We start from the raw sequence: 8316 nt of genomic DNA on the forward strand, positions 1-8316 counted from the left end.
GAGCGATCCTCCCGCCTCGGCCTCCCAGAGGGCTAGGATTACAGGCCTGAGCCACCGCACCCAGCCTAAAAAAAGTTTTTAAGTGTTTTATGGAGAGGTTAAATGAATAAAGGGTAGTTTGCATCACACTGGAACGTTTTTGTCACACGAAGCAAGATTTACTATAAAAATGTAGTGAATAAACAGTGCAACGCAAATGTATCCCACAAGCCATGAGCTTCAGAATTCTATTTGTTGCTCACGATACGCTACCTTCAATTAGGAAGTGAATCTAAGAACTACTTACTGGAAAGACCCCACCATATTTGCCCTGGTTTAAGGGCAGCAACAACAATTTAATCACCTGAGTTGGCCAGATGAACCCCACATAAGAAAGGCAGTTAACAGGGTTAGCTAAGACGACCCCCTGAGGGCAAAACTCACCTGCTTTCCTGGGGTAATGGGAATTCAGCAGGCTCCAATTTCCCAGTTGTTTTTCTACCTACCTTCCTTACCTGTTTGGCTGCTGTGATTCTCAGAAGGCCTCAGATCTCACCGAAATCATCCAGTTCTCCTCACGAAGAGCTGGAAATGGCGGGAAAATAAATAGCGATCCCAGCACAAGCGAGAGAGGCAAGAGGCCGGGCGTGGCCAGCCGCGGTGTGTGCGAGCCGGGGGCGGGGCCTGAGCGGTGTGCTAAGAGTGGGCGTGGCCCCGGGGCGTTCGCACGCCCACGCGCACGGGCGGGCGTGAGCTGGGCTCGCAGAGGCGTTGGGAGGGCGAGGACACTGCTGGCAGTGGTCTGCAAGAGATAAGGGAGCCTGTTCCTGTCAGTCCAGGAAAATTCACCTCATTTAAAGATTGGGGACCAATAAGGACTACGATTTAATTCCAGACATGTTACTGTGGAAACAAAAAGGTGAAAATAAATCTAATAGTGTTCCAATAAACGATGACAACACACTAGAAAATCTGGTCACAAAGTAGACAGAAACTTTAACCTAATAGTCTAAAATGAAATGAAGAATATAATGGATGCTCTGAAAGAACAGCATAAATCAGAAATAGAGAAGTCAAAAATGATAGGGAACAGTTGGCTATTAAATGATAACTAACAAAAATTACAAGAAAGATTTTAGACTTTTTTCAGAAATAAAAAGTGAGGGGGCAGGGGAAGCACAGTTAAGGAAATAAGGGCTGAAAGGGGGAAGTTTTGTTTTGTTTTGTTTTTGAGACAGTATCCCTCTGTTGCCCTGGGTAGAGTGTCGTGGCATCAGCCTAGCTCACAGCACCCTCAAACTCCTGGGCTCAAGCGATCCTCCTGCCTCAGCCTCCCGAGTAGCTGGGACTTTAGGCACCGGCCATCATGCTGGGCTGAGAGAGGTTTTTAAAAAGAGAAAGATAAAAGGTTTTAAGAGAGAGTGAGAAATATAGAAAACAAGCAAAAGATATTTTACACACAATCATTTCCCCTAAGAAAACTGAAGCGGGTAGCAGAACAAATATTTAACATGAATTTTGAGAAAATTTTACTGAAATAAAACTTTAGCTCTACACATTGAAAGAGCATACCATGTATAAGAAAAAATGGACACAGAGCACTCAAAACTAAGACATTTTCTAGTAAAACTATTGGACTTGGAAAAAAAAAATCCCTTTGAGCATCCAGAGAAAAACTACTAGTCACCTATAAGGAAAAGAAAGTGAGATTGGCATCAGATTTCTTCACAACAGCATTTTATGCTACAAACACTGAAACATTTCAAGATTTTCAAGGAAAGAAACCATGATTCAAGAACTTTATATCCCCTCATATGGTGTTCAAGTGTAAAAGCCACTGACAAAAAATATGAACATGAACTTTTCCTGAGGCACACACTAATGTAGTAGTTCTCAATCTTTTTGGTCTCAGGATTCCTTTACATTTTAAAAGTTGCTGAAAACATGACCCCCACCCCAGGAGCTTTTGTTTATGTGGATTTTATCTATCAATATTTACTATATTAGAAATTAAAAGTGAAACATTTAAAATATTTATTTATTAATTCACTTGAAACAATAAGAAACCTATTAAATGTTAACATAAGTAACCTATGGGAAATATATTTTCCAAAACAAAAATAATTTAGTGAGAAGTGTGGTATTGTTTTTACATTTTTATGATCTCTTACTATCTAGGTTAATAGAAAGCAGGTGGAGTTGTGTATTTCCTTCTGCACTAACTGTGCTGCAATATGCTGTTTTGGTTGAAGTGTGTGAAGAAGATTAGGATTCAGCCAAATATATAGTTGGGAATGGGAGTAATATTTTAATAGCGTTTTCAGATAGTTGCGAACATTTTTCTTTGATACTACACCAAAATTCAGGAAGTGTGAGTCTGTTAATAGTTGCTGAGAGGCACAACTAAAACCATATCAATGAACTGTTTATACTCTGTTACATTGAAACCTATTGGTCTGTCTTGCACTTTAAATGGAGCTTTTGCCTATGCATGATTTTGTAACATCATACATTTAGATTTAGACAAAACTGGTCATTTGAAAAATACTGGTTCACTGAGTTAGGCACAGACGCATTTCCTTATACAATATTAAGTATTGACACACTTCATTATACAATATAAAAATCACTTTTGTTAATATCACTACCTATCTTATCAGATATCAGATAAATCTTTGAGTCTTGGGAAGCTGTCAAGCTCACAGATACAAGTTTTCCAAAATTCTAATTTTCATCTGAAAACTTGAATTTTATCATTGGCAACAGATACTATCACTGGTTTTTCTTGAAGTGACAAGCTCATTTTGTTTATTTTGGAGAAAATGTCTACCATATACCCAAGTCTGAATAGGACTGGTTTGTATATTAGTTGTTCTTTCAAGTAAAAATGGTGTTCCATGAAAAAAAGTGATTTGTTCAGCTTACAACTCAAACAACTGCAAAAATGGTTTTCCTCAATATGATCTTTTTTTTTTTTTTTTCCGATTAGAGATGAGGTCTTGCTACGTTGCCCAGGCTGGAGTGCAATGGCTATTCGCATGCACCATCATAGCACACTGCAGCCTCAAACTCCTGGCCTCAAGTGATTCTCCTGCTTTAGGATGCCAAGTTGTTCGGACTACAGGTGCAACCTAGCCCTGAATATGATCTTAATTCTGCTGAAATGTTCTGGGTCATAGAAAAAGGAGGAAACTTTCAGAACAATTTTTATGAAATGAAAACATTAGCCAAGTGTGGTGGCTCACACCTGAACCCCAGCACTTTGGGAGGCCCAGACAGGAGGATTGATTGAGGCCAGGAGTTCGAGACCAGCCTGAGCAATGTAGCAAGACCCGATCTCTACAAAAAATAATAAAATAAAAATGGGCAAAAGACTTGAATAAACATTTCTACAAAGAAGATATATTACACAAATGGCCAATAGACACATGAAAGGATGGATGTTCAATATCCTTAGTCATTAGGAAAATGTAAATTAAAACCTTTCACACCTATTATGATGGCTATAATTTTTTAAAAATGAAAATATTAAGTGTTATAGAGAATGTGGAGAAATTAGAACACTTGTACATTGCTGGTGGGAATGTACAATGGTGCATCTGCTATGGGAAACAGTTTGGTAATTCCCTAAAAAGTTAAACATAGAACTACCCTGCCATATTACCCACCAATTCCACTCCTAGGTGTATACTAAAAGAATTTAAAATAGAGACTCAAACAGACATGTGTATACCAATATTCACAGCAGCATTATTCACATTAGCCAAAATGTAGAAACAGCCCAAGTGTCCACCAACAGATGAATGGATAAACAATGTGGTATATGTATACAATGGAATATTACTCAGCCGTGTAAAGGAATGAAGTTCTCATACATGCTACAAGCTGAATGAACGCTGAAAACATGCTAAGTGAAATAATCCAGACACAAAAGGGCAAATATTGTATGATTACACTGATATGAAATATCTAGAACCGTCAAGTTCATAGAGACAGAAAGTAGATTAGAGGTTACCAGGGGCTGGGGAAAGAGAGTTGGAGAGTTATTGCTTAATAGTTACAGACCTTTTGTTTGAGGTAATGAAAAATTTTGGAAATAGAGGTGATGGTTATACAACATTGTGAGTGTAACTAATGACACTGAATTGTACACTTAATGGTTAAAATGGCAAGTGTTGTGTATATTTTACTAAAATAAAAAGGGAAATCAGTTGTCTATACACATGCAGCCTTATTTCTGGACTCTCTGGTCTGTTCCATTAATATGTTTGTCTGTCTTGATGTCAGTACCACACTGTCTTGATTACTGTAGCTTTATTATAAGTCTTGAAATGAGATGGTTTTGAGCCTTCAACTTTATTCTTTTTCAGAATTGATTGGACTATTCTAAGCCCTTTGCATTTCCAAGTGAATTTTATAATCATATAAACAATTTCTAAAGGGGCTTGATGAGATTTTTTTAAAAACTTTTGTATTTTTAAAACTTTTCATTGATGTATAATGTACACACAGAAGTGTGCATATGTCATACACATAGAGCTCACTAAATTTTCACAAACACACCCATGTAACCAGCACCCAAATCAGGAATCAGAACATTTCCTGCCCCCAGAAAATCCCTTGTGCCCCCTTCTACATACTATCCCCCCTAAAGTAACCATCATCCTGATTTCTAATACTATAGATTTTAACTTTTTATTTTAAAATAATAATAGATTAATAGGAAATTGCAAAAAATAGTGCAAAGAGGTTTCATGTACCCTTCACTCAGTTTTTCCCAATGGTAACCTCTTATATAACTATAATACAATATCAAAACCAAGAAATTGACATTAGTACCATCCACAGACATCATGACATTATTCAGGTTTCACCAGTCTTATATGCATTCATTTGTGTGTGTGTGTGTGTTCACAATTTTAGCACATGTACAGGTTTGTGAAGCCACCACGACAATCAAGAAACAGAATGTTCGAGCACCTCAAAGATTTCTTGTACCAGCCGGGTGCAGTGGCTCATGCCCGTAATGCTAGCACTCTGGGAGGCCGAGGCAGGAGGATCACTTGAGGTCAGGAATTTGAGACCAGCCTGAGCAAGAGCAAGACCCCCATCTCTACTAAAAATAGAAAAAAATAGCCAGGCATGGTGACAAGCGCCTGTAGTCCCAGCTACTCAGGAAGCTGAGGCAGGAGGATTGCTTGAGCCCAGGAGTTTGAGGTTGCTGTGAGCTAGGTTGATGCCATGGCACTCTAACCTGGGCAACAGAGTGAGACTCTTGTCTAAAATAATAATAATAATAATAATAATAATAATAATAATAATAATAATAATGTGTAAGTGGAATCATACAATATGTAACTTTTTGAGATTGGCCTTATTTTGTTACTCAGCATAATGTATTTGCTTGGAAATTATAAATTGAGTCATGTTTATTTTTTTAATCCATTTTGTCAATTTCTGTCTTTTAATTGATATGTTGAGAACATTTAAATGTAATATAATTAGTGATATGTGAAGGCTTAAGTATGCTCTTTTATTGTTTGTTTTGTTTGTTCCTCTTTTTCATTTTTCTTGCCTTCCTGTGGGTTACTTGAACATTTTTTAGAATTCCATTTTTATTTACAATGTTTGAGTGTGTCTTTTGTCTAGATATTTCAATGGTTGCTCCAGATATTACATTATACATACATAACTTATCAGTCTCATGGTAGCAACATAATGCGATATGAAACATAATCAGAAAACTCAAGAGGAGAAGGATAGTCAATATTTATCCATATTTTTACTCTTCCTGTTCTTTTTTAAATACTAGTATTCCAAGTTTCCTTCTTTTATCACTACCTTTCTATTAGAAGAATTTGTGTTAGCCATTCTTTCAGGGTACATCTGCTAATGTCACGTTTTCTTGGTTTTCCTTCATCTGAGAATGACTTGATTTCACCTTACTCCTGAAGAATAGTTTTGCAAGGTATGGAATTCTGGGTTGATAATTCTTTTCTTGCTGCACTTGAAAAATGTGCCACTTCCTTTTGCCATCAATTGTTTCTAAGGAGAAATGCAATGTCATTTGAATCATTGTTTCTCTGTAGGTAATGTGTCATTCCCCTCTAGCGATCAAGATTTTTTTTTTGTCTTTAATTCTTCTGAAAATTATTAGTATTGATTATGATGTGTCTTGGAAAGGATTTCTTTGAGTTTATTTTTCTTCAAGTTCACTCAGCTATTTTTTTCTTTTCTTTTCTTTTTTTTTTTTTTTTTTTTTTGTTTTTTGAGGCAGAGTCTCACTCTGTTGCCTGGGCTAGAGTGCTGTGGGGTCAGCCTAGCTCACAGCAACCTCAAACTCCTGGGCTCAAGCGATCCTACTGCCTCAGCCACCTGAGTAGCTGGTACTACAGGCATGTGCCACCATGCCAGGCTAATTTTTTCTATATATTTTTAGTTGTCCAGCTAATTTCTTTCTATTTTTTTTTAGTAAAGATGAGGTCTCCCTCTTGCTTAGGCTGGTCTCGAACTCCTGAGCTCAAATGATTCACCCACCTCGGCCTCCCAAAGTACTATGATTACAAGCAGGAGCCACTGTGCCTGGGCTATAGGTTTATTTTTTTCACCAGATTTAGAAAAGTTTCAGCCATTATTTCTTCTAATATGTTTCAGTCCCACACTCTTTCTCCTCTCTTTCTAGGACTACAATGGCACAAGCATTAGATCTGGTTTCTCATTTTTTAGACCCGTTATCTCTGTTGAGAATATTATTATTTTGTCCTCAAGTTCACTGATTCTCCCCTCTATTTTATGCATCCTGTTATTGATCCTACCTAATGAGGTTTTTAAAATGTTTTGGTTATCATATTTTCCAGGTCTAAAATTTCCATTTGGTTCTTCTTTATGTTTTCTATTTGTTTGCTGAGACTTTCTTTTCTTTATTTTACAAATATTTTCATAATTGTTCACTGAAGCATTTTTATGATGGCTCCTCTTAAATCCTTGTTAGCTGCTGGGCACAGTGACTCAATCCTGTAGTCCCAGCTACTCCAGAGGCTGAGGCGGGAGGATCCCTTGAGCCCGAGGAGTTCAAGGCTGCAGTGAGCTATGATCGTGCCACTGCACTCCAGCCTGAGTGACAGAGAGACCCCGTTTCTAACAACCAAAACCAAAACAAAACAAAATTCTTGTTAGATAATTCCAACATCTGTGTCACCACAGTGTTAGTGTCTGTTGATTTTTTTTTTTTTAGTTTAAATTGAGATTTTCCTGGTTCTTGTATGATGAGTGCTTTTTGATTATATAGTGGACATCTTAGGTATTATGTTGTGAGAGTCGGAATTATATTCTCTCACACCCTTTCTCTCTCCCCGCTTCCATCCCTTTCTCTCTCTCTCTCCCTCTCCATCTTAAACATGAAGTCACCCTATTTAGGTGTAGCACACAGTTCTTGGGAGAGAGAAAATTTCAACTCCCCACTGGGTCCCACTGACACCTCCCTAGGGAAAGCTGAGCACTGACTCCCACTACCTCCTTGCTGCTGAGTGGGGATGGAAATTCAACTCCCCACTGGGCTCTGCTGACACCCAGAGAGATGGGGGATATGAATTAATTGCCTTGATACTTCCTCTTTCTAATTTTTTGCTCCTGGTGGAATTTTGGTTGGAAATGAATTGAATCTATGGATCAATTTGGGAAGAATGGACTTCTTAACAATACTGAGTCTTCCATGCCATGAACAAAGTATATTTCTTCATCTATTTAAGTCTTCTTTAATTTCTCTCAGTAATGTTTTATAATTTTTTGTGTATAGTCTTTTACATATTTTGTCAGATTTATCCCCTAAGAATTTCATATTTTTTGGTGCTATTATAAGTGGTATTTTTTTTAAATTTAAATTTCTGATTGCTTATTATGATAGGAATACAATTTTTTTTATATTGATCTTATATATCCTACAGCCTTGTTAAACTTCCTCATTAATTCTAGGAGCTTTTTTGCAGATTCCATTTGATTTTCTACATAGATGATCATACCATCTGTAAGTATAAACAGTTTTACTTCTTCCTTTCCAATTTGGATACCTTCATTTCTTTTTTTTGCTTAATTGCACTGGCCATAACCATCAGTACAATGTTGAATAGAAGTGGTGAGGCCGGGTGTGGTGGCTCAGCCTGTAATCCTAGCTCTCTGGGAGGCTGAGGCGGGTGGATCGCTCGAGGTCAGTAGTTCGAGACTAGCCTGAGCAAGACCCCGTCTCTACTAAAAATAGAAAGAAATTATCTGGACAATTAAAAATACATATAGAAAAAATTAGCCGGGCATGGTGGCACATGCCTGTAGTCCCAGCTACTC

General features: G+C 37.6%; 1 protein-coding gene across 2 annotated transcripts in view; it reads right to left on the bottom strand.

Moving 5' to 3' along the window:
* Nucleotides 1-640, bottom strand: part of RNF212B (ring finger protein 212B) — a 36290-nt gene extending 35650 nt beyond the window's left edge. Inside the window, exon 1 of one of the 2 annotated variants that reach the window (XM_045525538.1) lies at nucleotides 495-620. The gene's annotated coding sequence lies outside the window, so the exon portion shown is untranslated. Of the gene's footprint in view, nucleotides 1-494 lie in introns of both variants that reach the window. The other variant, XM_045525528.1, reaches the window with a different exon arrangement.
* Between the last annotated feature and the right edge of the window lie 7676 nt (nucleotides 641-8316).

Source organism: Lemur catta, chromosome 1 (assembly GCF_020740605.2).
Source record: "Lemur catta isolate mLemCat1 chromosome 1, mLemCat1.pri, whole genome shotgun sequence".
Lineage (NCBI taxonomy): Eukaryota > Metazoa > Chordata > Mammalia > Primates > Lemuridae > Lemur > Lemur catta.